The sequence below is a fragment of the Macaca fascicularis genome, chromosome 2, assembly GCF_037993035.2.
Source record: "Macaca fascicularis isolate 582-1 chromosome 2, T2T-MFA8v1.1".
Taxonomy (NCBI): Eukaryota; Metazoa; Chordata; class Mammalia; order Primates; family Cercopithecidae; genus Macaca; species Macaca fascicularis.
The window spans coordinates 56331668-56356403 of record NC_088376.1 but is presented as its reverse complement, the minus strand read 5'-3'; the positions used below and the strand labels follow the sequence as shown (position 1 = coordinate 56356403).

Sequence of the window (24736 nt, the reverse complement as noted above, 5' to 3'; positions counted from 1 at the left end):
TTAACGAACTTGCCTATGGCCTCACAGAAGCAGACCTGAGCTATAAACCTGAGCATACTGGATCACATAGCTGAAACTTTTAAAGCATACTTCATCTGTTATTTGATACTGACGAGTCAATTGTAGGGTGGGAAATAGTGAGAGACTGAAGAGGTTCGCAAGGGTCAGAAGGTAAAGTACTTGTAACAAAATAATAGTAATAATCATTTTGAGTGTCCATTACATGGTAAGTAGTATAGGAACTTACTATATCTCACCACGATTCTTCATAAGGATGATTTAGCAGCTACACTTCATTATTTTAACACAATGAAGTTACTGTTTCTATAAAAATGATACATGCTTATTATAATAAAATCAAAAGAAAAGAAAAATTACACAAATAGCCCTGAAATAATTATATTTAATATGTGAACATCATTCTATGTATCTCTACACACATATATACAACTAGCAGATGACATATAGATAGACTCATAAAGATAGCATTTTATGGTATGACACTCTGAAATTATATTCCTTTTTCTTTCTTTTTTTTTTTTTTTAACTGAGACAGAGTCTCCCTCTGTCACCCAGGCTGAAGTACAGTGGCATGACCTTGGCTCACTGCAAACTCTGCCTCTTGAGTTCACACCACTCTCCTGCCTCAGCCTGCTGAGTAGCTGGGATTACAGGTGCCCACCACCACACCCAGCTAATTTTTTTTGTATTTTTGGTAGAGACGGAGTTTCACCGTGTTAGCCAGGATGGTCTCGATCTCCTGACCTTGTGATCTGCCCACCTCAGCCTCCCAAACTGCTGGGATTACAGGCGTGAGCCACCATGTCTGGCCTGAAATTATATTCTTAATAAACTTTGTATTTTTAAAATATTTTAGATTTATAGAAAAGTTGCAAAGGTAGTATGGAGTGTTACCTTATACCAGGTGGTTTCACTGGTAAATTCTACCAAACAAGAAAGAAATGATATCAATGCTCTACAAACTCTTCCACAAAATAGAAGCAGCATTACACTAATAATAAAACTAGATAGAGACATTACAAGAAAAGGAAACTATAGACCATATCCTGAGTATAGATGCATACATTCTCAAAAAATACTAGCATTTTAAGTCAACAACAATGTAAATTTAACAATGTATAGTAAGAATCATAAACCATGACCAAATGAAATTTATTCCAGGTATACAACACTGGTTAAACATTTGAAAATTGGTAAGCGCAGTTCACCACATCAACAGGCTAAAGGAAAAAAAAAAAAAAAACATAATTATATCAGTTGAAACAGACAAAAAGTTTTGAAAAAATTTAACACCCATTCATGATTTTTTAAATGCTCAGCAAACTAGGAATATAGGAAACAGACAAAAAATTTTTGAAAAAATTCAACACTCACTCATGATTTTTAAAACTCTCAGCAAACTAGGAATACAGGGTATTCCTGTTGAGGTAACTTCTTCAATTTGATAAGAAACATCCACAAATAAACATACAGATAGCTTAATGGTGAGAAACTGGAAATTGTCACCTAAAAACTGGGAACAGGGCAAGGAAATCCTCTCTCACCTCTAAAAATATGCTCAACATTAAATGCTATTAGGAAACCGAAAGTAAATTAAAACAGTAAGATGCCACTCCATGCCTATTCGAATAGCTAAAATCCAAAAACTTAATAGTACCAATTTCTGGCTTGGATGCAAAGCAACAAGAAAGTCTCATTCATTACTAGTTGGAACACAAATTGGAACAGGCACTTTAGAAGACAGTTTGGTAGTTTATTACACCTTGTGATGTTGCCCCCACAGTTTTTGAATGTTCTGTTTTGTGGTTTTTGGTGTTGGTTTGTTTTTTTTGTGTGTGTGTGTGTGTGTGTGTTTCATTTTTTTTTCTCTTGGCATTTTAGTTTGAAGATAAGTTTCTGTGAACCTATTGTCAAGCTCACTTAAGCTTACCTTGACCATGTCAAGTCTACTGAACCCATCAAAAGCATTCTTTCTGTTATAATGTTTTCTATTATTTCTATTCTTTCCTTTGATTTCTTACTATTTCTATTCTTTCCCTTGATTCTTACTGTTTTTATCTCTCTGCTTACATTAACCATATATTGTTGCATGTATTCTACTTTTTCTGTGAGGTTCCTTGATATATTAGCCATAGTTATTTTAAATTCCCTATTTGACAGTTTCAACATGTGTCATAGCTGAGTCAGATAATTGCTTTGTCTCTTCAGACTGTGTTTTTGCTTGCCTTTTAGTATGTATGCCTTGTAATAATTTTTTTAAAGCTGGACATGTCATATCAGGTAAAAGGAACTGAGGTAAACAGGCCTTTAGTGTGAAGATTTATGTTAGTATAACTAGAAATTGGGCTATGTTTAATGTTTGCTGTAGCCCTAGGTGCCAGAGGCTTCACTTTGTCTAGTGTTGTTTTGTAATTCCCTCCTGGCTTTCGACTTCTGTAGTTACTCCTTTTCAGAAGGACTCTGTATTTTGCAGCTCTTTCAGCTACAATTCACTGTTATCCTGGAGTCCCGTTGGTGTGATGCTAAGGTTTGAGGCAAGAAAGTATCCTACAATCATTCAATTAAATGTCAGTGTTTTAACCTGAGTCTCAGGGCTTTGACCCTCACGATTGTTTCTTCAATGGTATAATTTCTTTATTCCCCCCTTTGTCTACTCCCTTCCCTGACTACACGTTCCTGGTCTATTTCTTTGAAACTCTGGCCCTGTTAGACAGAAAGCTCTGACCTTGGTTGAGACAGGAAGGCGAGAGGGAGATGGATGTGAAGAAATTACATTCCCTCAGCTGGAATAAGGTTTTGATAAAGTTTTCCTTTGTTATGGAGAATGCTCTGGATATATTTCACAATCATTGATCTTCCTCTATCCCTACCAGAGCCAGGAAGATCTTTCTCAGATCTTTACTGTGAGAACCTCATGGAATTTCTGTAGGTAAAACTCAAGAACGTGTGGAGACCAACCCCATACACATACTGTGGTCCCCAGAAGTTTCAAATTATCAAGCTAGACCATGCTCGGTCTCCAAAAATTAATCAAAATTAATATTTAAATGTTCCTACCAGTATTAACTCCAGCAGTTATGCTCGAAGTATGCATATCTTCAAGTATGCAGATATTGCCTGTGATTTTCTTCATCTACGGGTCTTTTCAGATTTCAGGGTGGCTGTTTCCTTTGCAACTTCAGTTATCTAGTGGGTCTAAGTCATTGATCTTCAGTTTCTTCAGCTTTTCTCTAGTAGGGACAGGAATATTTTTAACCTCTTTACGTATCAAAGTGAAACTGAAAACTCTGCATTTATTTTTAAATAAAAGCATCAATTCTAATTCCAAACAAACTTAAAAGTAAAGAGTTACACTTTTTATACCATGAGATATGTTTATTTCTAAAAGAATTCACTAAGATTAAGAAAAAACATTATGAAAAATATTAAAAAGTCTGACTAAGGTTGAGTCATTTTTTAAACTTTTTTTTTCAGTTTTAGACAGTTTGACTTTTGCCTTAAAAGAATGTTAGCATTCTTACCCTTCATTCAATGTTTTCTACCCTTTCCTTCTAATTGTTGTCAATCATACTATTGTTTTGGTATTGTGAGACTTATAACATTTCCATAGTCATTTCCACAGATATTTAGCCATAATTCTCAATAAAACAGAAGCAATATGTAACTCCAGGCTTTTAACCATGCCTTTTCCTCTTCTGAAATAGTTATTTTATTTCTTTATCAACTGGATTTTGGCATTGAATGGTAGTCTTGGTTTTAATGTTTTGTGTTTTGTTTTTTCAAGCAGGCTTCAGACATTCTATTCCCTAGGTTGTTTAATGTCTTAAAAATGTGCTTAGGAGCCTTTACATTTTGATAATGTCTTGGGTTGGTGAAAACGTTCTGTTTTTCTCAAAACTTGGCTCCTTTCTTCTGGCTCTGAATTTAGCTGTGGAGAAATTTGAGGGGAAATGTGCTCTCTTTTAGGCCTGACTTACAAAACTTACCTAGTGTAGCTATAAATGTTGTTGTGTGTAAATTTTTCCTCTAATACTAGAAGAGATTAACAAAAATTCCTGCGCAATATTTCTTAATTTTAAGTACATTTTTTGTATTATGCCTTTGAATACTTTTTCTATTCTACGTGTCCAGTTATCTAATTGTCTGGCCTCCAGTTTAGATTCTTCTTTCTAATTTCTTTAATTCATTTGTCTTTTTTTATTCTCTCCCTTTGATTACCTCTAACTACTCTTGTTCAGTAATTTTATTTCAGTCACTTCATTTTGTTCTTATTTCTAATTTATTTCTTATTTCCTTAATGATAATTTGATTCTCAACTTTTTCTTCACACTTTAATCTCACCATTCCCATCTCATTCTGACAGAATCTATCTTTTCCTCATACTGCTATTTTTTGAATTTATATTCTTATTAAATTTTGTAGGCTAAAGCAGCCATGAAGAATCCCTCTTTGTTCTCTGAGAATTTCTTTGTTTAATCAATATCAAATGACATTCTTTGAAGTCTAAAACACTGGCTGTACACATTTTCTTATTTTATTGCTGGTGAATATGTATATATTCAGCAATATAATATATAATGCATACTTATATATTATTATACAGTATAGATATTGAATATATGTGCAAATATATATTACATATTGAATATATATAGAATATATTTTGAATATATATTATATGTAATGTTGAATATATATTATATATTGAATATTATATATTCACAGATTCCTGAAACACCTGATATCTAATGGCCCAATCATTTCTTTATAGACTGAATGGAGTGTGAACTAATCTATGGGTATGAATTTATTATATTATATATTAAATATATATTATCTATATATTATATCTATAATATTATATATTCTATATATATAGAGAGAGAGAGAGCTATTTTGACTTCTTGCTAGTCTCTATCATGGTTAGCTAGACAACTCTTAGATATTACTCCCATTTTATGGAGAAAGAAATTAAGTTTTAAAGAAGTTAAATTCCCAGGATTGTACATACATAGACGGTAATGGATGGATAGAGATAAACCAGTAAAATCAAGATTTTAAACCCCTGTATTCTAGTCAGGTCAGTCTTGTTTTTCAACCATTCCTATCTATGCCATACTTGTAGTTTTGCTTCAAATGTCATTGAAAATATTATTATTTCTTCCCTCTGCTTGTGGTAATCATGCTGCTACAGTAACATGACTAATAAATTATGGTACACACAGGCTGACTCTTATCACTGACAGGCCAATCTGCCTTGACATTTAGGTATGAAGATGATGTATGTGGATAATAAATTCACACCCATAGATTAGTTCACACTCCATTCAGTCTATAAAGAAATGATTGGGCCATTAGATATCAGGTGTTTCAGGCATCTGTGATGCATACTAATCCCAAGAAGATCCAATTCTATGATATCTAACAAGTAAGAATTTCATGGCTGCTGCAACCAGTTTAAAGGGGCTTATTTATCTTAAAACTACGCTGACATAACTAAACAGAAACAGAGCAAGATGGCTGAATAAAAGCCTCCAGCAATTGTTCCCTCTGCAGGAATACCAAATTGAACAACTATCCACATAAGAAAGCACCTTCATAAGAACTAAAAATCAGGTGAGTGATCATAGTAACTGGTTTTAACATTTTATCAAGGAAAGAGGCACTGAAAAGGGTGGGAAAGACAGTCTTTTATTGCCAAAGTTGCTCCTCCCCATCCCCTGGCAGCACCATGTGGTGCAGAGAGAAAATCTGTGCACTTGGGAAAAGCAGAGCAAAGTGATTGTGGAACTTTGTAATGCACTCAGTGCTGCCCAGTCACAGTGGAAAGCAAAACAGGGCAAATTTAGTGAGCACCCAAAGAGGGAGCATTTAAAATGACCCTGCCAGAGGGAAATCATCCATCCCTGTGATCAGAACCTGAGTTCCAGCAAACCTTGCCACCACAGACTAAAGTGCTCTGGAATCCTAAATAAATCTGAAAGGCAGGCCATGAGAACTGCAATTCCTGGACAACTCCTGCTGTGCTGGGATCCGAGCCAGTGAACTTGGGGTGCACAGGACCCATTGAGTGCCTTATTGGGGTTGCTAGGGGAGTGCTTGCATCACCTGTCCCCTAACTACAGGCAGCACAGCTCATAGCTTGCAGCTCTGGGAGAGACTCCTTCCCTCTGCTTGAGGAGACAAGGGGAGAGTAAAGACGACTTTGTCTTGCAACTTAGATACTAGCTCAGCCACAGTAAGATGAAGCATGAAGAAGAGTCCCGGAACCCCTATTCCAGGCCTTAAGTCCTGGATGACATTTCTAAACCTGCCTTGAGCAAGAAGGGAACCCACTGCCCCAAAAAGAAGGACCAAATCCTGGCACAATTCATCATTTGCTGACTAAAGAGCCCTTGGGCCTTGAATAAACATCACCAGTAGCCAGGCAGTACTTGCCACAAGCAGGGAGTAAGATCCAGTACTATGCTGCTTTCAGGTGAGACCAGCACATAACCAGCTGTGGTGACCTTGGGGGGAGGCCCCTTCTGCTTGAGGAAAGGAGAGGAAAGAGTAAAAGGGACTTTGTCTTGCAAGTTGGGTTCCAGCTCAGGCACAGTATAATCAAGCAGATACTTAAAGCCCCTAATTCCAGCCCCTAGCTCTTGGAGAGCATTTCTAGACACACCCTGGGCCAGAAGGGAACCTGCTGCCCTGAAGCGAGAGACCTAGACCTGGCAGGATTTACCAGCTCCTGACTAAAGAATCCTTGGGCCTTGAATATACTTCACTGGTAGTCAGGCAATAGTCAACACAGGCCATGGGCAAGACCTTCATGTGTAACCTAGAACAGTGCCAGAAATAATGGTCACAGGATACCCCTCCCCCAGCTCCAGGAACCTCAACACAGAGAAAGAGACTTTGCTAGTTTGAGAGAAAGTAAGGGAAGATAACAAGAGACTCTGCCTGTAATTCCATGGAATTCTCTCAGATCTTACCCAAGACCAACAAGGTAATATCTCCATGAATCTGCAAGAGCCACAGTGTTACTAGGCTTGGGGTGCTCCCTAATGCAGATGCACCAATGGTGACCAAAGACATAGATCAAAACATACAATACTTTTGAATAATTGGAAAGCCTTCTCAAGAAGGAAGAGTACAAACAAGTCCAGACTACAGCAATTAGAATAAATATATAACTCTTCAATGCCTGGATATTGATGAACATCCACAAGCATCAAGACCATCCAGGAAAACATGACCTCACCAAATGAACAAAATAAGATACCAGTGGCTGATTCCACAGTGACAGAAATATGTGACCTTTCAGATAGAGAATTTAAATTTGTTTTATTGAGGAAAATTAGTGAAACTCAAGATAACACAGAGAAGGAATTCAGAATCCTACTAGACACATTTAACAGATATCAAAATAATTAACAAAAAATCAAGCAGAAATTCTACAACTGAATAATTCAATTCACAAACTGAAGAATGCATCAGAATCTCTCAACAGCAAAATTGAGCAAGCGGAAGACGTAGTGAGCTTGAAGACAGGCTTTTTGGAAACATTGTCAGAGGAGAAAAATTTAAAAATAATGAAAAACAATGAAGCATGCCTACAAGATCTAGAAAATAACCTCAAAAGGGCAAATCTAAAAGCTATTGGCCTTAAAGAGAAGTCAGAGAGAAATATAGGGGTAGAAAGTTTATTGAAAGAGATAATAACAGAGATCTTCTCAAATCTAAAGAAAGGTATCAATATTCAAGTACAAGAAGGTTATAGAACATGAATCAGATTTAACCTAAAGAAGACCACCTCAAGACATCTAATAATCAAAACTCCCAAAGGTCAAGGATAATAAAAGGATCCTAAAAGCAGCAAGAGAAAATAAAGAAATAACCTGCAATGGACCTCAAATATGTCTAGCAACAGACTTTTCAGTGGAAACCTTACAGGCCAGGGGAGAATAGCATGGCACTTGAATTTCTGACAAAAAGAAACAAAAAACTTTTCTCCTAGAATAGTATATCCAGGAAAAAATATCCTTCAAACATGAAGGAGAAATAAACACCCAGACAAGCAAAAGCTGATGGATTTCATCAACACCAGGCCTGTCCTATAAGAAATGCTAAAGGGAGTTCTTCAATCTGAAGGAAAAGGATGGTAATGAGCAATAAGAAATCATATGAAGGTACAAAACTCACTGGTAATAGTAAGAACCCAGATAAATACAAAATACTATAACACTGTAATTGTGGTATGTAAACTACTCATATCTTAAGTGGAAAGACTAAAAGATAAACCTATCAAAAATACAAACTACAACCACTTTTCATGACATAGACAATGTAATACAATATAAATAGAAACAACAAAAACTTTAAAAGTGTATAGGGGGTCAGATTAAGCGTAAAGTCTTTATTAGTTTTCTTTTTGTTTCTTTGTTTATGCAAATAGTGTTAAGTTGTCGTCAGCTTAAAATAATGGATTATAAAATAGTATTTGAAGACTCATGGTAACCTCAAATTAAAAAACATACAATGGATACACAAAAAATAAAAAGCAAGAAATTAAATCATACCACCAGAGAAAGTCATCTTCACCAAAAGGAGGACAGAAAGGAAGAAAAGAAGGAAGAGAAGACGGCAAAACAACCAGAAAATAAGTAACAAAATGGCAGGGGTAAGTTTTTGCTTATGAACGAAAACACTAAATATAAACAGACTAAACTTCTCAATCAAAAGGCATAGAGTGGCTGAATGGATTAAAAAGCAAGACCCAATGATCTGTTGCCTACAAGAAACACACTTAACCTATAAGACAAATAAAACACACTTTACCTATAAGACTCAAATAAAGACTGAAAATAAAGGGATGATAAAAAGGTATTCCACGCAAATGAAACAAAAAAAAAAAAAAAAAAAAAAAAGCAGGAGTAGCTATACTTATATCCAACAAGGTAGGTTTCAAAACAAAAACTATTTTAAAAAGACAAAGAAGGTCATTATATGATAAAGGGGCCAATTCAGCAAGAGGATATAACAGTTGAAAATACATATGCACCAAACACTAGGCCCCTAGGTATATAAAACAAATATTATTATAGCCAAAGAGAGAGATAGACCCCAAAATAATAATAGCTGGAGACTTCAGCACCCTACTTTCAGCATTGGACCAATCATCCAGACAGAAAATCAACAAAGAAACATTAGACTTAATATGTACTCTTGACCAAATGGACCTAATAGATATTTACAGAATATTTCATCCAACAGCTGCAGAAAACACACTCTTCTCCTCAGCATTCTCAAAGGCCACATCTTAAGCAAAAAACAAGTCTTAAAATTTTTTTTAAAAATTGAAATCATATCAAGTATCTTCTCAAATCACAATGAAAAAACCTAAAAATCAATAACAAGAGGAATTTTGGAAACTATACAAACACATGGAAATTAAACAATATGTTCCCGAATGAACAATCAGTCAATAAGGAAATTCAAAAGGAAATTTAAAAAATTTTCAAAACAAATGAGAATAGAAACACACCATATTAAAACTTATGGGATACAGCAAAAGAAGTACTAAGTGGAAGGCTTATAGAAAGAGAAAGAAAAGAAAGAAAGAAGGAAAGAAAGAAAGAAAGGAAGAGAGAAAGAAAGAAAGAGAAAGAAAAAAGAAAGAAAGAAAGAAAGAAAGAAAGAAAGAAAGAAAGAAAGAAAGAAAGAAAGAAAGAAAGAAAGAAAGAAAGAAAGAGAGAGAGAGAGAGAGAGAGGGAGGGAGGGAGGGAGGGAGGGAGGGAGGAAGGAAGGAAGGAAGGAAGGAAGGAAGGGAAGGAAGGAAGGAAGGAAGGAAGAAAGAAGGAAAGAAAAATTTCAAATACACAATCTAATGATGCATCTTTAGAAACTGAAAGAGCAAGAGCAAACAAAACCCACAATTAGTAGAAGAAATAATAAAGATCAGAGCAGAAATAAATGAAAATGAAAAGAAAAAATATGAAAGATTTAAAAAATGAACAGGTGGTTTTTGAAAACATGAAAACAAATCAACAAACCATTAGCCAGATTAAGAAAGAAAGAAGACCTAAATAAAAATAGAGATGAAAAAAGAGATATTACAACTGATATGGCAAAAATTTAGAGGATCATTAGAGGCTTCTATGAGCAATTATATGCCAATAAAATGGAAAACCTAGAATAAACAGAGAAATTTCCAGATACATACAATCTACCGAGATTGAACCATGAAGAAATCCAAAATCTGAATAGAAAAATAACAAGTAATGACATTAAAGCTGTTATAAAATGTCTCCCAGCAAAGCAAAATTTTGGGATGCAATTGTTTCACTGATGAATTTTACCAAACATTTAAAGAAGAAATAACACCAATTCTACTCAAATTATTTCAACAAATAAAGAAAGAGGGAACACTTCCAAACTCATTTCACAAGACTGGTATTACCCTAGACGCATATACATTTTTAAAAAGAGATAGAAAGAGTAGACACATATACATTTTAAAAAAGAGACAGAGAGAGTAAACTACAGGTCAATATCACTGAGGAACATTGATATAAAAATCCTCAACAAAATACTAGCAAACTGAATTCAACAACACATTAAAAAGATGATTCTTCATGACCAAGTAGGATCTTTTCCAGGGATGCAAGGATGGTTCAACATATGGAAATCAATCAATGTGACACATCACATCAACAAAATGACAGGCAAAAACCATATGATCTTTTCAATTTATGCTGAAAAAAGCATATGATAACCTTTAACATCCCTTCATGATAAAAACCCTAAAAAAACTGTGTATACGAGGAACGCACCTCAATACAATGATAAATGGATAAATTTCTAGACACATAAAACCAATTGACACATATAATGAAAGCCATGTGTGTGACAGACCCACAGGTGGTATCATACTGAACAGGGAAAGACTGAAAGGCTTTCTTCTCAGATCTGAAACAAGACAAGGATGCACCACTTTCACCATATGTTATTGTTACACAACATAGTACTGCAAGTCCTAACTAAAGCAATCAGACATGAGAAAGAAAAAAGGGCATCCAAATTGGAAAGGAAGAAATCAAATTGCCCTTGCAGATGATATGGTCTTATATTTGGAAAAACCTAAAGACTCTACCAAAAACTATTAGAACTGATAAACAAATTCAGTAAAGTTGCAGGATACAAAAATCAGTGTACAAAAATCACTAGCATTTCTATATGCCAACAGCAAACAACTTGAAAAAGTAATCTCATTTACAATAGCTACAAATAAAATACCTAGGAATTAATTTAATCAAAGAAGTGAAAGACCTTTGTAATGAAAGCTATAAAACACTGATGCAAGAAATTGAGGAGGACACAAAAATGGAAAGATACTCGATATTCATGAATTGGAAGAATCAATATTGTTAAAATGTCCACATGCCAAAACAAACTACAGATTCAATGCAATCTCTATAAAAAACCAATGACATTCTTCACAGAAATAGAAAAAAAAACCTAAAATTTATATGGAACAACAAAAGACCCAGAAAGCCATCCTGATATAAAAAGAACAAAACTGGAAGAATCACTTCCCCTTACTTCAAATTATATTACTGATCTATACTAACCAGAACAGTACGGTACTGGCATAAAAATAGCCACATAGATTAATGGAACAGAATACAAACCTCAGAAATAAATCTATACATCCACAGTGAACTCGTTTTCAACAAAAATGCCCAGAAAATACATTGAAGAAAGGATAATCTCTTCAATAAATGGTGCTGGGAAAAGTGGATATCCATATGCAGAAGAATGAAACTAGACCCCTATCTCTTACCATATACAAAAATCAAATCAAAATGAATCAAAAACTTGCATCTAAGACATCAAACTGTAAAACCGCTAAAAGAAAACATTGGGGCAACTTTCCAGGACATTGATCTGGGCAAAGATTTCTTGAGTAAACCCCACAGGCACAGGTAACAAAGCAAAAATGGACAAATGTGATCACATCACGTTTAAAAGCTTCTGCACAGCAAACAAAACAATCAACAAAGTGAAGAGACAACTCACAAAATGAAAGAAAATATTTTCCAGCTATACATCTGACAAGGCATTAATAACCAGAATATATAGGCAGCTCAAACAGCTCAATAGGAAAAAATTTAATAATCCAATTTTTAAAATGGGCAAAATATCTAAGTAGACATTTCTCAAAAGAAGACATAAAAATGGCAAACAGGTATATGAAATGGTGCTCAATGGCATTGAACATCAGGAAAATGCAAATCAAAACTACAATTAGATATCATCTCATACCAGTTAAAATGGCTTTTCTTATATACAAAGGACTGGCAATGATGAATTTTGGTGAGGATGTGGAGAAAATGTTACCCTTATACACTGTTGATAGGAATGTAAATTAGTACTGTCTCTATGGAGAACAGTATGGAGATTCCTCAAAAAACTAAAAACAGAGCTGCCATATGATCCAGCAACCCCACTACTAGGTATATACCCAAAAGAAGTAAATCAGTATATCAAAGAGATATGTGTCCTGCCATTTTTATTGCAGCACTATTCACAATAGCCAAGATTGGGAATCAGCCTAAGTATCCATCAACAGATGAACACATAAAGGAAACGCAGTATGCATCTACAATGGCATACCATTCAGCCAAAAAAGAATGAGATCTTGTCATTTGCAACAACATGGATGAAGCTGGAGGATATTATATGAAGTGTAATATGCCAGGCACAGAAAGACAAACATTGCATGTTCTCACTTATTTGTGGAAACTAAAAATCAAAATAATTAAACTCATGGAGATACAGAGTAGAATGGTAGTTACCAGAGGCTTGGAAGTGAAGTGGGTGTAGGGAGGAAAAGGGATGGTTAATGAGTACAAAAATATAGTTAGATAGAATAAATAAGATGTAGTATTTGATAGCACAACAGTATTATTAATGACAATGGTAAAGGAATCAGAGCTGTTATTTTCTAGGAATGAATGTGTTAATGGAGTGAGCATCAACAGCAGATTTCCATGGTAACCTACAGACTTCAAAAACTTAATTTCTAACACATGAACAACTTCTGGAAGGTCACGTACGTGTGTATGTGTGTGTATGTGTGTACAATGTGTTTTATAAATTTACATTATTGAGTCATTGATCGCTTGCAGTGTGTTAGCAGCTTTAGAAAAGGTAGTTATACGGAGCTCAAGGACACTAAAGTCCTATATCAAGGGTTTCTTAACATTAATCACTTTTTCTCTCTTCAAAAACCAAGTAAAATGACCTCTTGAAATAGCTGTAGTATAATCCAATTTACAGTTTCATAGAAAATGTCAAAGAAAAACGTCTATTTTGTTCCTGTTCTCCATAAGTAATAATATATCTCATCTGAAGGCTCTAGGAGAAAAAAAAGTAATAAAATAAAAGCAACTGATATCTCTGCCAAAATATGTGATCTGTGGAAGCAAGTTCAACAATAGTGGTAACCAATATAAAATAACTTGAAACAAGTTTAATCAGTTGTAAATTATGTATCTGAAGTTATTGTATTTGTGGTTCATATTAATAGTCTAGATTTGAGAAATATCTCTTTAATGCACATTGATGGCTTGAAATAACATCTATGGTTTTTTTCCTTCTCTTTGTCATTCTGACATTTTTCCTCCTTCCTTCTTTACCTTTTGATTTTGAATCATGAAATTTCCAATTTGAAACCATATTTGACCTATTAAAACAGCAGTTTTGTATGGTTCAAAGTACATAAGACATGAAATAATTCTTAGGTGATATTTCAAGACAATAATCTGATGATAATTTCCCAAATATCAAGATGGTATTTAATCATATTTCTAAAGATCTTCCACTGAAAGCTGTCTTGTACTATGAGCTACATGTAAGATATAGGCTAGTTGCTAAGTGAGCAGAAACAGTATAATTAGGGTTATAGTGGTATGCGGGTCAGGAATATAGCATGATTTTTAAATCCTTGCATTATTTTGTAACGCATGTATGCTGAAGAAGGTTAAGAAAGGCACCGGGAATTCGTGTCCACTCTTCTAACCATTGCATTATTGGCCCTAACCTATTAAACTATATGTTTACCTGAGATATATAAAGAAATGCTGTCAATGTAAGTATACTTCCAAATTCTTCTTTTCTGCTGATTCACCAATTCAAGAAGTACTTTCTCACATGTGCTCGGGATGTAGTCTGCCAGGTCCAAGCTGGCCTTCTTGAATTGCTACCGTGCCACTTCCTTTGGTGACTGAGACTCAAGAGATCCATTTTGCTCCTCTCTATTCAAAAGGATTTCTCTGGAAATTCTGCTACCTTGGTATAAAATCCAAAACTCATACATGACCCCTGGAACTTAGGATATTCCTCACCACTGCCTGATTATCACATATCCCAGGATCTTGACATATGTCCACACAAGTTTTCAGTGTGAGTAACATTGGCTGTAGCAGCTATGGTCAATGTCATTGTCACTGAGAACTTGCAGGCCTGTTTTGCTGTTCCCTTCCAGCCTATCTCCATGTAGCTAAGAATGGCTGGCCACCCCCATTAGGACTAGAAGGAGGAAGATTTTCCCCATCCCTAGGCCAAAGAGCCACAAACTAGAATCCATTTTATTTTAGGGGAAATACTCTCATTACCCAGTAATATACGCTCTTATTCTGCAGTTTCAACAAGACATTAACAACACTGTATGTACAATCTCCTACCTTTGGGCCTCATCTTTAGCCTTCTTGTTTACAGAATCACAGAATTTTGGTCCTCAGCAATAATTATAGTTTGTCTTTCTTATTTTAAAGGTGAGGAATTCAAAGACCACCATGTTGCTGTTTTCCCTTACAACTATATTGAGGTACAATTCACATAAAATAAATGGCATATATTGAAAATGTGTAATTTAATAAATTTGGACAGATGTGTACACCCAGAAAACTATGAGCAGGAAATAATCATACCCATCACATCCAAACTTACCTCATGTCCCTTTACAATCTCTCTTTGTCATCTCTCCCTTCATCAACTCTCACCACTGGTGTGCTTTTTGCCCCATAGGTTAGTTTGTATTTTCTAGAATTTTATATGAATGAAATCAAACTATATGTTCTCTTTTTATTGTCTGACTTATTTTACACTGCTTAGTTATTTTTGAAACTCATCTATGTTGTATGGGTATCAATAACTAATAAGTTTTTTTGGTTTTTGTTTGTTTGTTTTGAGACAGTCTCACTCTGTCACCCAGGCTGGAGTGCAGTGGCACGAACTCGGCTCACTGCAACCACCACTTCCCAAGTTCAAGTGATTCTCCTGCCTCAGCCTCCTGAGTAGCCAGGATTACAGGCATGCACCACCACACCTGGCTAATTTTTTTTTATTTTTGGTAAAGACAGGGTTTCACCATTTTGACCAGGCTAGTCTCGAACTCCTGACCTCAAGTGATCCGCCTGACTCAGCCTCCCAAAATGCTGGGATTACAGACATGAGACACCATGCTGGCCAACTCATTAGTTATCATTGTTGAATAAAAAATATTGCATGGATATCCCAGAATTTTCTATCCATTTACCGGTTGATAAAAATTGGAGTTGTTTCCGAATATAGTTGATATGAATATGTATGTATAAGTCTTTGAATAGACATATATTTTCATTTACCTTAGGTAAATGTATAGGAGTGGAGTGGCTAGAACATATAATAGCTACATGTTTAACTTTTTAAGATACCAACAAACTGTTGCTGGAAGTGGTTCTACCATTTTACATTACCTGTCAGAATGGTAAAAGTTTCAGTCTCTCCACATCCTTGTTAACGCTTATTATAAGCCTTTTTCACTTTAAGCACTACTGTGATGTCTAGTGGTATATCATTGTGGTTTCAATTTTACATGTCTTTGATGAAAAAAAATTTGAACATATTTTTATGTGCTAATATATTATGCATATCTTTTATTTTTGGAAGTATATGTTCAAATTGTTTGCCCAAATTGTTATGGGGTTGCCTGTTTTCTTAGCAGTGAATTTTGACAGTGTTTTAAGTATTCTGGATATGAATCTCTTATCAAATATATAATTTGCAATTATTTTCTCTTAATCTGTAGATTTTTTTCATTCCCATCAGTGTCTTTCAAAAAGCAAAAATGTTGGCTGGGCACGGTGGCTCATGCCTGTAATTCCAGCACTTTGGGAGGCCAAGGTGGGCAGATCACGAGGTCAGGAGATGGAGACCATCCTGGCCAACATGGTGAAACCCCGTCTGCACTAAAAATACAAAAATTAGCTGAGCGTGGTGGTGCATGCCTATAATCTCAGCTACTCAGGAGGCTGAGGCAAGAGAATTTCTTGAACCAGGTAGTCGGAGGTTTCAGTGAGCCAAGATCACGCCACTGTGCTCCAGCCTGGCGACAGAGTGAGACTCCGTCTCCCATGTGCACGAGAAGCTGTTATGTAATATCTGTGACTGGTTTGAAAATCACTTGCCCACTCAATTCAGTTTGGCCTTACAAGCCATGAGATCAAAGTTGCTCAGAGAGGTAGATCAGTAGCCCTTTCTCAAGGAAGGGCCTGCATTATGGTTTCAGTGAGCTCTGTCTGAACATGATGTGATCCAGTGGCTACAGGTTTGAACAACAGAGTCTTCCCCTATCTCCTGCAATAAAGTACATGACAAAGAGAAGCTGAGCTAAAATTGTTGGGGTTTAGCATATATGACAAAAAAAGAAATCAATAGAAATCTGATCATAAGGTAAAGTTTGGGATGAAGACAGGTGGTTGGTGAATATGTAGAACAGCAACTACTTTGGGCACTCTGGGTGCCAGGTCAATGCCAAACTCTACCTATTGGTCTGAATAAATATTTGTCCATATTCGCAGGCTTGGTCAGGATTTGTGTAGAAAGTGCACAGCAGGACTGAGCCCATGCATTCAAAGTCTTGAGTACCCCTACAAAGGAAGAGGACACAAACGAAAAATGTTCCCTCATACCAAGGATTGTCCTGAAATCCAAGACCGTATTTTATGAGATAAGTTAAAAATCACATTACTAATTACCAATATTGAGTAAATTAAGGGGAAGAATATTACATTATGAAACTAACCAAATAGCATAATCTTATTGCTAATTCCCCCTCTCCATTGTTTTACTGCCTATATGATTCATGACATTTATAAAGCAGATCCAGGATTACCTCAAAAGTGCTTTTAAAAGTGAAAGAATGCTTTTAAAATGAAAAAACAAAAAACAAAAAAAAACAAGGAAAAGAATTATTTTATTCTCCTCTTGGTGGAGAGTAGAACTGAATAATTATGGTGAGATGCTGCCTTTATCTCTACTGGAGGTTGTTGGAGTCACACTGGAGCTAAGAACTAGGGACCACATCCTGGCCTTTGATTTGAGGACCCTCTTGTGCATGTTTAATTTCCCACAACTCCAGAATCACTTATAACATTGCAACTTTTCATATGTAAAAGTAAAATTAATAAACATGTGTTACTCTTTATGTTTGGGTTTCTTAGAAGACATACATCAGAGAGAGAGAGATTACAGTATGCAATCTCTCAGCTGCCAACAGAACACAGATGGGCTTGGGAACACAGAATGATCCAGATCCGCAGGACTCGAGCAATCCGTGGGAAGTTTGGACAGAAGATCTGATGCATCAGACAGTAAAGGACTATTGAATGTTCCATGATAAATGTGCTTGTTCTTTTGCCTGCATGCCCTTGAATAAAGACATTTTGATCTCCAGGGCCAACCTGAGAAACATATAATTTAATCTAGTTTTGAAAGAAGAGCCCTGCTACACAAACACTGGCTCACAATGTTAAAAGATATCAACTGAAATATTGAAGGGCTTTCATATTTCAGTAAATTGACTATCCTATGTGTTTGATATTTCCATTTAATTGAATATTTCTTAACTCAGTGAAAAATGTATGAGCCTGCTATGATAAATTCAGTATTGCATATGGGAATTTCAAGTATCTTTTATTGAATCTTATTTCTTGATCTCTCTCCTTTCAAAGAGAGATACAAAAAGACCGTTAGCCTGCTTGCTTCTGTTTTTTTCTGCCCCATCTCCACCTTTATTCCCAAACTGTGGTTCACACATTTATTTCCATTTTTAAAAATTTTCTCTTGCTGCTGCCATTCTCTTATTACTCATTTTTTAAATACCTAGTCCACTTTCTTTACTTTTCTTTAATGTCTGCCTCAGAGCTCAGCTTTTTTAGTTAATTGACGATATCACTAGCCTTTAGTTCTGAGAGACTGAATACACAGTCACACCACACATAGAAATAGAATTCTAACCCACAAACTGCAATAACCAGAGCAAGACCACAGCCTCCACGGCAATTAGCCCAAAACGGTCAGTACCTGATCAATAATGGACAACTTTCACAATTTTTAGCTGCCTTCCTCTACTTCCAACTTTGGACCAACTGAAGAAAGACAAATATGCTGCCTAATCACCCTCATAGGATACTTTTCTTTCAGTTATTGGGCTTCCGACTCCTTTATACCAATAGCCTTCAATCAAGCAGACCCGAAGTCTTCCCTTTTTTCCATTCTAAAGCTTTCCTACTCCTCTGCCTGCCTTTGAGTCTCTGCCAAACATAAATAATGGCGGTTGACTTCCTTACTATGCCAGCTCTGAATAAATATCCTTTTCTTGTTTGCATCTGGGTACACTTCATTTGTTTCCATAGTTCTTTCATTCTGTGAACTATCCAATTAAAAACTTTTTAAAATAAATACCATGCTCTTGGCTTTTCTGCAATCATCAACTCTCTTTAGCTTCTTCCTTCAATTCCACACCTTATCCAGATGCAAGCTAGCTTTTAGGAAGTTTTAGGAGGTACTTTTTCACTACATATATTTTATTTGACTGAAAAATGATAAAATATCATTTAAATTGAATGTACACCAACTGTGGCTCCTGAATAATAAAAACATAAATTTGTATCCATAAGCATAATAGGACATTTAATAATCCTTGTTACATATATTGATGAACATATTCTGTAAAGTCATTTAGTCTTGTGCCAAATAGAAACTATAAAAATATAATGAACTTTTTGTCAAAAACTGTTATGTAAGGCCTTGGAAGTTTCTAGTAGTTCAGTGCTTTCTATTCCATTCACGTTTTTGTTGAAATAAAATGGAAAAGAAAATAACCTTGTATATGCATATTAGAACTAACAGGTAAGGGTTTCCATGGATACTTTTATGCAGCCAAAGAGTTCGTGTGTGGAAAAAGGCATTCATTTCTAGTTCTAAGAGATTCTGTTCTGATAAGGAACTCCTGCCAATCGTTTTATGTCTTGACTTTCTAACAGAATAAAAATAATATATATCATGTGTGTTATGTGTAAGTCATGAGATAGTTCTATCTAAATAACCTTTTCAATCATCTGGCCTATTCGAGTAATACCTTGGAATTTTGTTAAAGCTTGGAAAATCTACGAAGATTTTGTAAGCAACTTTTAATGAGTTTATTGCTTTCTAGATATGTATGAGGAATCTTTTTTCTCTCTTTTTCTTGGTCATACTTAGGCAGTTTAAATTAACCAACTACTAGTGCTAGAATAAAAGTTTATCTTTTACTTAAAATAGCTTTGTTATCTTTTATCTTTAATTTTACCTTTAATTTTTATCTTTTTATCTTTAATTTTATCTTGAAGAAATTTCAAATATCTTTGATTGAATCTTATTAGTTAATATCCTACCCAAATGAAATTTTCTGCAAGTTTTCTTTTTATCTTTTTGAGAAACATGTCAAAAAAGATTTCACACCATGAAACTGCTAGGTTAAATTTTAAGCCATACAGTTTTATGAGAAGCTTGATGAGGTTCTGTGACCTTTTAATGAGCAAATTCATTCTAAACAACATGTTTTAAATGTAGCACTATTGTTTTACACTGACTTGCGCCTAAGCAATTATAAATTGTGAGCATGGCCTGTAGAATTGTTTTTAAATAAATAATCTGAAAAATCATTTGATCTTAGATTTAAGAGTGAACTCTCAAATACGGTTTGTTTTTACTAGTTAACATAGACTCTGGATAGCAGTAAAGTGTAAATCATGATCAGAATGGTAAACAAAGAGGCAATTAAAATATCACTCAACTTCCAAACTGATTAAATAATAAATTTTTGCAACAAAGCTTTCATGATTTATGTTTTCAAGTCCATAGATGCAACAGCTTTTTCACTGAGTGCAATACTGTCGTGACACATACATTGTCATGGTACATTATACTATTATAATGTAAGCTAAATGGCTGTCAAAAATACAGGTTACGTAAGACAAGAAGAAACAGAAATGCAAACTATATTAAGCCCTAACATTGGTTTTGGCCTTGGCATAATAAAGATGACATCTTAATGATTACCAGGGATACTGTTTATAGAAGATGATTCCTAAAATGTATTTTATTATGGTATTGTGCACTGCTAGAAAGCGGCCTCCTTTCAAAAGCTGCTTTAAATAATTGGCATTTCACAATATGTATCCAGTATGTCATTAAGACTGCACACAGATTATTACAGTACTTTATTTATATTCAGCATCAAATTATGTAAACTTCTGGCCTAAAGTATTATAAAGTTACTTCTTGATGATGATTTATTTTGGTAATATAAAATATCCTATTCCTGTATCTTCTTCCTCTTGCCCATCATTCAGTATTTGTATTTTCCAAAGTTCATCATCTGTCTTCTTGCTTTTACACTCCACCCCCCCTTAACAACCTACCCATCCTAACGATTTGAACCACAACCTGTTCACCTAAAAAATCTGTATTCTCCACAGAGACTTCCAAATCACTATTTCATACCCAGACTTTTCACCCAATGAAAGTATCTAATGGCTTACTTAAGAGTTCTGCCTGGATATGCATCTTGAACCAAATATGTTTTACTCTCAAACTCAGCAACTTACTTCAAAATCTATTCCTCCTTCAAGACATGCACCTGAGTGTGGAGTGGGCCTATGGCCTCCACCTCACAGCTCAATCACCAGTTTTGAAGTACCATGAGTGTCATGTCCCAAGGCCCTGACAAATTTGCCACTCCTCTCCAGCCCCTTTACTCCTGCCCTAATTCACACACCCATCATCACTTTCCTGAATTATTTGAATAGCTCCTGATGTACAGGTTAGACTTCACGACTGCCTTCCAGAATTCATTCACTGCAGGCAGAATACTCTTTCTACAGCATGAGCTAATTAAGTTAGTTTTATTTTTCCTTATAATCTTTCACTTTGCTCTACAGGACAAAATTCAAACTCCTTAAAATGTTATATGGGGTCTATTATGGTCTGGTCACGGTGATGCCATCCTTTGAAATTTAATCACCAAAATGTTCCTTCCATATATAAAATGCTCTCTGGCCTGCTTTCCTTCATTATGCCTTGTTTTTTCATGCTTCCAAGCCTTGAAACATTCTATTCCTTTGCCTAAAATGTCCCCTTCCCACTGACCATCCCACCCTCATCCCACCTGCCAATATCTACCCATCAGACTCCCCCTAATCACTAAGGACAATGATAGCATCAACTTTTCTGTGAGCAAAACAAGATCCACTGCATTTATTCCCACACCCCAACATAGTCCTTGAATTTGCACTTTAATAATCTGTCATGCACTCATCTAGTACAATAGGTGTTATGTTGGAATACAAGTATTTTCTGGAATATTAATTTCTCCACACAAAACTCAGATCACTTTAAGGACAGAACATTGAAATTCAGGTCATGAGACTCGAGTCTGAACACAAGTTTTGTCAATTCCTCAGTGTACCACCTCAAAGTTGCAGAAGAAAAATAATAAAGTATAAGAATGACATGCTTTTAATACCAAAACATTTAATGAGCTGTTTCATATAAGTCAAAAAGTCAAGATATTCAGTCAAATGCTTCCATCAACTGTGAAAACATGTGTTTGCAGAAATTCATGAGTTTTGATAAGGCAAGTCTGTTGACAATTTTTATTTTCTTCTCATGGCAAGATGTCTATGAAAATCTAATTAACATAAGCTCTATAGGAAAGCGTATCTCCAGATTTTGATGAAGTCCAAAGTGTTTGTGGGTGGGTGGGTGTATGTGTGTGTAAGTGGACTCTTAGTGTTCCAAACCTATGTAATGTACTTGGTAATTATTGCTTTGGGTCATAATAAATTTAAACAATAAGTGCATTTTATTCCTACTTTCTACATAATATTGTGTCAGCACTGTGGACACAGAGGGTCATGTGGGGCTCTGGAATCCAGACTTGGCAATAAAGTGGTGCAAGTCCTGCACAAATTAGCCATTAATATCTCTCCCCATCTCTAGTCCTTCCTAGCACTGGGGAAATAGCAATATCAATAGTAATAAAAATAATATTTAACACTGCATTCATAATGTGCTAAGTACTTTAAAGTTAATATTAACTCAATAATCAATACTAATAATAATAATTTAAGCATTGCTTTTTTTTTATTATTTAGGGCTTCTTTAACTCCAGGTGAGTTAGTAACCTTGTATTTTGCACATGCATAGCTTGTCATGAGTACCTTTAGTACAGCAGTCATCAACTGCGTAAGTACTATTTTCCTTATTCTATAAAGGAGGCGTGTAAGAAACAGAAATGGCAAATAAATTGTGTTGAAAGAGTGATACTACTGAAATTTACGCCCAAGGAGTCTAACTCCAAAGTCAGTGCTACTAAATACTACATTATAGGTTTATACTGTGGAAGTTAGACCAAATAATTCATAAAAGGATACATTCAGCTCCAAGAGAGGGTTTCAGTCTATAAAGAGACAAAAGCTTTGTCTTGATGTTAAGATTTATAGGCCAATTAGATGCATATAGTTGAGCCTCAGGTCTTTTAAGTATCAGCCAATGAACCTGCTCCTTTTTTTCTGAGCCAGTGCCAGTCACCTGGAGCTCCAGGGACTTGAAATCTTTAAAATGGGTCAGTCTCTGCTGGGATTAGCCCCAGCCCAGGAATGGCTCCTCCACATGCAGAAAATGTTTGCCCTGGGGGAGAACACAGTCTAGTAGAGAAAACCAAGAGAAAATGGGTAAATGTTCAATCATAATGCAGAATTAAATACCAATGCAGCTAAGAACCTGTGAATGCCACCACAGACAATAGGGAATGCATCACTCCAATATTCAGAGAGGGAGCCATTCCTTTGTAGTTGTGTCGTCTAGAAGGAAATGGAGTCATGGGCTCAACCTGGAAAGTATGGTGAATTTCACTAGTTGGGAAGTAGAGTGTAGAGTGAGGACATTCTTGATGAAAGAAACAAGGAAAACAAAGGTGTGGCATGGAAAATGTGCTTTGCATTCTTATAGGAGGATCCTGGAATATCACTTTTAGAAAAGCAGTTTAGATTACAGTGGTGACAGTATAGTCAGAAATGGTTCAAGACTAGGTACAAATTTGTAAATGCAAATATAGAGCTTTCAGCTATTCCTAACTTGTAGAACTAATTAAAATATGTTCTTAATATCCAGGATTTAAAACAGAAGCCTATTCATGTGGATGCAACTTATAGAACAGAGAAAATACACATGGTAGCCCAACCAACACTCTTCCCCACCATGGCTCTTAGAGTTAAGGGATTCCTGCTTATTTGGCCTCGTGTGGAAGCTGTAGGATGCTTACATCTGACTCACTTTTAGAAAGACTTCAACTGCCTACCTAATTCAGGCCTCAATATTGTGGAGAAGGCATGGAAATGCAGCAATAAATATTTTGTATGCTTTTCTTTATCTGAAAAAGAGTTAACATCTTTAAATATTTGCTTTCATTGAAAAAAAACACCATGTGTTACTGATGTATATCTTGTGGACTGAAATACATTCAAACAATGTAAGAAAACATACACACAAAAAAGGATTTTGAAAACCACTCTGTATTCTACCACCACAAAATTGCCATTGTAAATATCTTACATGTGCCATTATCCTTCTTTCCTTAATTGATTGATTTGTTTATTTTTTTTTTTTTTTACAGATAGTAGCAAGATTATGGAGTTGACATGTCATTATATTTCTTTTCTTCATGGTTGGAGGGCTATGTGGAGACATTACATGATACTGTGCAGCAGTGACTTCACTTACCTCTCTCTGTTCTCATTCTCTTTCTTTTTATTTATTTATTTATTTATTTTTTTGAGACGGAGTCTTGCTCTGTCGCCCAGGCTGGAGTGCAGGGGCACGATCTCGGCTCACTGCAAGCTCCGCCTCCCGGTTTCACACCATTCTCCTGCCTCAGCCTCCCAAGTAGCTGGGACTACAGGCGCCCGCCACCACGCCTGGCTAATTTTTTTGTATTTTTTAGTGAGATGGGGTTTCACCGTGTTAGCCAGGATGGTCTCGATATCCTGACCTCATGATCCGCCCACCTCAGCCTCCCAAAGTGCTGGGATTACAGGCGTGAGCCACCGCGCCCGGTCTCTCTGTTTTCGTTCTCTTTCTGTTTCTCTAACTCTCCTTCGGTCATCCTTCCCCTGAGGCAATGCATGAAAATTTCAGTGTGTTCACTTATGTATTCAGTAGACATTTCCAGAGAAAGAGAACGGAAAAAAAAAGGACTGAAGTGGGAGGGTATCGGTTTTGACATGTTTTAAGATTTGGTTCAGTGTCCTAGACTAGGGTTTTCTAAGTTGGTTGGGGAGGCACTAATTACTACAGAAGGATG

The 24736-nt window shown here is 35.7% G+C and overlaps 1 long non-coding RNA gene across 5 annotated transcripts in view; it reads left to right on the top strand.

Annotated features, from left to right (window-relative positions):
- The window catches only part of LOC102140330 (uncharacterized), a 354334-nt gene extending 334686 nt beyond the window's left edge, over positions 1-19648 (top strand). For 4 of the 5 annotated variants that reach the window (XR_012431797.1, XR_006696170.3, XR_010584991.2 and 1 more), the window contains one exon: positions 17553-19648. This is a non-coding gene — a long non-coding RNA (uncharacterized lncRNA). The remainder of the gene's footprint in view (positions 1-17552) is intronic. The other variant, XR_010584992.2, reaches the window with a different exon arrangement.
- Positions 19649-24736: the final 5088 nt, after the last annotated feature.